Source organism: Malaclemys terrapin, chromosome 24 (assembly GCF_027887155.1).
Source record: "Malaclemys terrapin pileata isolate rMalTer1 chromosome 24, rMalTer1.hap1, whole genome shotgun sequence".
Classification (NCBI taxonomy): domain Eukaryota; kingdom Metazoa; phylum Chordata; order Testudines; family Emydidae; genus Malaclemys; species Malaclemys terrapin.
The window spans coordinates 5,459,710-5,465,836 of NC_071528.1; positions in this window are offsets into that span (position 1 = coordinate 5,459,710).

The following is a 6,127-nucleotide window of genomic DNA, read 5'->3' on the forward strand; positions in this document are numbered from 1 at the left end:
ACCTACTAATATTAGACAAAAACGGCAACTGCTGCCACCACTTTGTTTGTGATCTTCTAAACTGCTCCCACAAGCTCAGTTTCCTTTTATTCCTCTTCCTCACAGGTTCCTTATTGTACTAACCAGCCTTTTGGTTGATGGAGGACATGAGTTCCTGCACAACCCTTTGAAACACTCCAAGTGGCCAGAGAGGTGACAACATAGTGGCTAAAGGCATCCTCTCGTCAGTTCCAGGGATGCTTTAATGCTCCCATACCTTGTCCGGCACACAGCACACCATTTTAAGATCATCAGAATGGTTTCTCATCAGGGGCATTCATGAAAGAGTACACCATTTCCCCAGCTCTCTGTGCTCCATTCTTTTCAGAGAGCAGGGAACTGAAGCATGTAATCCTAGCAACCTTAGTCATAATGGAACAGTCCATTGTTAGGCAATTCCACTGTATGCAGAAACTTCTGCTCAAAATTATGGAGCTAGGAATATTCAGCCAATTGATGGCATTTGATTTTGGGTAATTGACAGGCCTGTGCTTTTCATTGGTTTTAATTTTTACAAGAGCATGCAGAGCTTTGAATGGGAGCATTTATTGAAATACATAAAAACCCAACTAAATAAATGATTGGGTGAACAAAGCTGTAGGGGTTATTCTTCTCCCCCCATTGTACACCACCATTCCTTGCACCTGCCATTTCTGTTTTTGAAACAGAGTCCTCCATACATATCACACATTGCTTTAGGGAAAAATCACAGACTAAACTGAACAAGATAAGCAAGGCACGACAGAGAGGAAGTGACTCAAAAACTCTGAAGGGTTACCGTTACTCTTTCATGCGCTGCTCCATGTACCTCCTGCAGAGTAGCAGGGAATAGGAGTGGAGCAGGCAGGCAAAGGAGTACGTGTACAGGTCAGAGAGAAGAGCTGAATGAGCAGGTAGGGTGGTTGTAAAACCAGGGGAGCAAATTTGAATGGAGGGAGGTAGGAAGCTAGATGGGGCCAATATGACCTGGCTTCCCTAAAATCAAGTGTCTCTCACTGCAGCATTCTGGACCTCCTGGTTCCTAACAAGTAGTCCATGCACTACTGGTAGCCCAGAGAGCTGTCTGGTTGCATTGTGTTGGCTCTCATCTGTTTCCAGCAGCTCTGTATAATTTCATTAGATCATAAGAATGGCCATACTGGGTCAGACCAATGGTCCACCTAGCCCAGTATCCTGTCTTCTGACAGTGGCCAGTGCCAGGTGCTTCAGAAGGAATGAACAGAACAGGCAATCATCAAGTGATCCATCCCCTGTCCTCCACCCTCAACTTCTGGCAAACAGAGGATAGGCACACTTGGAGCATGGTGTTGCATATTAGCCCATCCTGGCTAATAGCCACTGATGTTCAGATAGCTAAACATACAGTAAATACTTTCCAACTATTACTTGTCCACAGAAACAATTGCTGTAGTTGCCACAGTGGTTTTATTCACTGGTGAATTGCAGGGAAGGGCTCTATGATACAGTGTGGACCTCATTTTAATTAGACCCTATGAAAATGTATGAAGACCTTTTGATATAGAAAGCATGAATTTAAACAGTCAAGACAGGAAATGATACAGGGATGACTGAATTTTACTGAATATTAAGGGAAGGACAAACTCTGGGGATAATACAGACAAGGAGGTACAGGACTGGAAAGAGACAGTAAAAGCCTTGCAGCTGGCAGTTCTATGGTAATCATCATTAACCCAGAATAGCTCTGCTATTCAGCTGTAAGATCTGGTACTACCACTGGCAACAAGGGTGACAAAGCAGCACTTCAGGAGAGACAGACTGACCAAGATAGTTGCTCTGTTTAGTTTTTGACAACATTCAGGGGTAGCTTTGGGTGGTGCATATGTGCTCCTACAACAGTGCTATGTGATTAGCATTTAACCCAGGGAAATTTTTAACTTAACGATTGGACAGTTTGCTGCCCCTGCCCTCCACTCCCCATCAAATTGCAAAAGTCAGCTTGTACAAGATTGGTTCTCTCAAGAGGCACTTTTAGACAGTGAGAAGAATTTATTTATCCTCACTCATATCCCCACTCACAGTTTCTTTGGCTTCAGAAGAAGGGGCAGTAGGTCATTCTCTCAGGGCTGTACAGAAGCTACGTTATCTCAACTAGCAGCTGATAAAGCCTGTGCAGCAGTGCGGGTTTATTTTGGAGAGGGATAACTTACACAAGATTTTGCCCTGGGTCAAATGGAAATCCTTGCATTTCCAAAATATAACTTTACTTTGGGAAGCAAAAATAACTCAAGCTGTTAAACTCAAAACAATCTCAAGTCTACCTCCCTGTGTTTGGACGTAGAATGTGAGTGTACAAACAACTGTATAGCAAAAGACTCCACATCAGTACTATATGTGCCCCTAAAGAACTTAAGGGTCCAACCATGACATTAATGTATTTTCCATATCAAAGTATGTTCAGTTTACAAGAGGGGGTGGAGGGAGACTCCTCTAATGCCCCCAATTGCTTTCAGACCTGCAAGTTAAAACTGGGATCTGAGTCAAGCTAACTTCTTCTCAGGCATCATGGCCTACATGAAGTTCTGCAAGCCAAATCCAGCCTCCAGTGATACCTGTGCAACCCCATTAACTTCACTGATTGGAACTTAGTAAAAACAATTCTGCTGAAAATGCACAAACAGAAAGAGAATCTGAATCATAGAAGATCAAATGTGGAAGAGACCTCAGGTCATCTAGTCCAACCCCCTGCTCAAAGCAGGACCAATCCCAACTAAATCATCCCAGCCAGGGCTTTGTCAAGCCGAGCCTTAAAAACCTCTAAGGATGGAGAGTCCACCACCTCCTTAGGTAACCCATTCCAGTGCTTCACCACCCTCCTAGTGAAATAATGTTTCCTAATATCCAACCTAGACCTCCCCCACTGCGAATTGAGACCATTGCTCCTTGTTCTGTCATCTGGTACCACTGAGAACAGCCGAGCTCCATCCTCTTTGGAACCCCCTTTCTGGTAGTTGAAGGCTGGTATCAAATCCCCCCTCACTCTTCTTTTCTGCAGAAGAAATAAGCCCAGTTCCCTCAGCTTCTCCTCATAAGTCATGTGCCCCAGCATCCTAATCCTTTTCATTGCCCTCCACTTGACTCTCTCCAATTTGTCCACATCCTTTCTGTAGCAGGGGGCCCAAAACTGGACACAATACTCCGGATGTGGCCTCATCAGTGCCGAATAGAGGGGAATAATCACTTCCCTCAATCTGCTGGCAATGCTCCTACTAATGGAGCCCAATATGCCGTTAGCCTTCTTGACAACAAGGGCACACTGCTGACTCATATACAGCTTCTCATCCACTGTAATCCCCAGGTCCTTTTCTGCCAAACTGCCACTTAGCCAGTCGGTCCCCAGCCTGTAGCGGTGCATGGGATTCTTCCGTCCTAGGTGCAGGACTCTGCACTTGTCCTTGTTGAACGTCATCAGATTTCTTTTGACCCAATCCTCCAATTTGTCTAGGTCACTCTAGACCCTATCCCTATCCTCCAGTGTATCGATCTCTACTCCCAGTTTAGTATCATTCATGAATTTGCTGAGGGTGCAATCCATCCCATCATCCAGGTCATTAATGAAGCTGTTGAACAAAACCAGCCCCACAACCAGCCCCTGGGGCATTCCACTTGATACCAGCTGCCAGCTAGACATCGAGCCATTGATCACTACTTGTTGAGCCCGATGATCTAGCCAGCTTTCTATCCACCTTATAGTCCATTCATCCAATCCATACTTCTTTAACTTGCTGGCAAGAATACGGTGGAAGACTGTATCAAAAGCTTTGCTAAAGTCAAGCTATATTACGTCCACTGCTTTCCCCATATCCACAGAGCCAGTTAGCTCATCATAGAAGGCAATCAGGTTGGTCAGGCATGACTTGCCCTTGGTGAATCCATGTTGACTGTTCCAGATCACCTTCTTCTCCTCCAAGTGCTTCAAAATGGATTCCTTGAGGACCTACTCCATGATTTTTCCAGGGACTGAGGTAAGGCTGACCAGTCTGTAGTTCCCCAGATTCTCCTTCTTCCCTTTTTTAAAAAGATGGGCACTATATTTGCCTTTTTCCAGTCATCTGGGACCTCCCGATTGCCACGAGAATGGCCAATGGCTCTGCAATCACATCAACCAACTCCTCAGTACCCTCGGATGCATTGCATCCGGCCCCATGGACTTATACATGTCCAGCTTTTCTAAATAGTCCTTAACGTGTTCTTTCAACGCTGAGGTCTGCTCACCTCCTCCCCATACTGTGCTACCCAGTGCAGCAGTCTGAGAGCTGCCCTTGTCTGTGAAGACCGAGGCAAAAAAAGCATTGAGTACTTCAGCTGTTTCCACATCATCTGTCACTAGGTTGCCTCCCCCACAGTTTCCCTGACCTTCTTGTTGCTAACATACCTGCCATTACATGCGTCTGACGAAGTGGGTATTGACCCACGAAAGCTTATGCTCCAATACATCTGTTGGACTTAAAGGTGCCACAGGACTCTCTGTTGCTTTTTACAGATCCAGACTAACATGGCTAACCCCTCTGATACTTGATACAGGTCTAAGACATTCCAGCACTAACACTTCTCATCCTCTTTCCCTTTCATCCAATCAGGGCCTTACATGATTAGCAGGCTGTCATTTTTTGTGTTTTCTTTTTTCTAAATAAACTGATAGAGCATGATGCAATATAGCAGTCCATTTCAGCATCAGCCAACCACTGGCCTCATACTGCATAAGTGGACCATGTATGTCTAGGAGGTCAGTAGTCTTATCAAACATAACTTTAAAAGAGATGGCTGCTATGTAAAAAATACACAGCTGTAAATGTTTTAATACAATTATCTGGATTTCTTTTTTTTTTAAGCACATTCATAGATGTTAATTCGTCCCCACCCCACTGGGCTTTCCTGCACTTTGAGAACTCTTGTTCTGAAAGTAGTATAGCGCCCAAGCAGTTCACTTTACTAGTTTTCCCAGCACAATATGAACTACTCTGAAGCTATAGCTTTAAGAGTATTAAGACTATTTTCATGAAGTCAAGCAAAGTCACTTGAAAGCAATATAGTAACAACAGACGTTTTAGCCCTTGTCTGCACACAGGACTTTACCACTTTAACTACAATGATATTGTTAAAGTGGCACAACTCCCCTACAGAGGATGCAGTAATACCAGTATAGAAGTGCTTCTATTGGTATAGCTGTACAGGAGGTGGAATAAGTTATACTGGTATGAGGGTTGTACTGGTATAATTATTCTAGTTTAAAACAAAACAAAACACAGCCACAAAAAAAACCCCACTACACACCTAAACAAAATTGTTCTACCAGTACAAAATCTGAGTGTAGCGTATACTTAAGGCTACTTGGCCCTGGAATTTGTGGGATTTCTTGTTTTTTAAAAAGAATGCTTGGTGCCCGTGGAAGCTATACTAAGTTTTCTAATTTAAAGAGACATACACCTTCATCTGTGATTCTTCCCCAAAGAGGTTGAACTTGCTCCCAGATCAGAGCATGTTCTTGCCAATGGTGTTGTACCACACAGGTACTAGCAAAGGTTAATGAATTTTGCCATGATTTCATCTGTTATTTACTTTACCCATTCTGCCAATTAACAATTAACAAACACCAATGAAGCATCGGCAACTTTCCCCGTCCTGCAAATGGGGACCCAGTGTGTACACACCAATCATTTCCACAGTGGAGAACTGTGATAGGAAAAATTAATCCAGATATCGCTGCATGGATATAGTAGAAAAAGTAGGTTTTTCATTTTAAAATAGTCTTGTTTACCTACCTGTGATGGTAAAAAAGTAAAATTATTTATGTTTGTTGGAGAGTGATGAGGATCTTTGGCCACTTTTGGTGCTTTTAAAACAGAAGATTCATCACCACCAAATTAAATACATTTATAAAAAACTGAAGGGAAAGAACAGAATAACAATGGGAGATGGGTCATATGGGAGAGAGAAAAGAAATGGTCCTCCCAGTGGTTTCACTTGACTTTCAAATGATTTGGGATATTTATATTGCTTTCTTGAATCTCTTCCCAACCCTCACACCATATACATGTAAGGAAAAATTTTATATTCATGCTACAGAGAA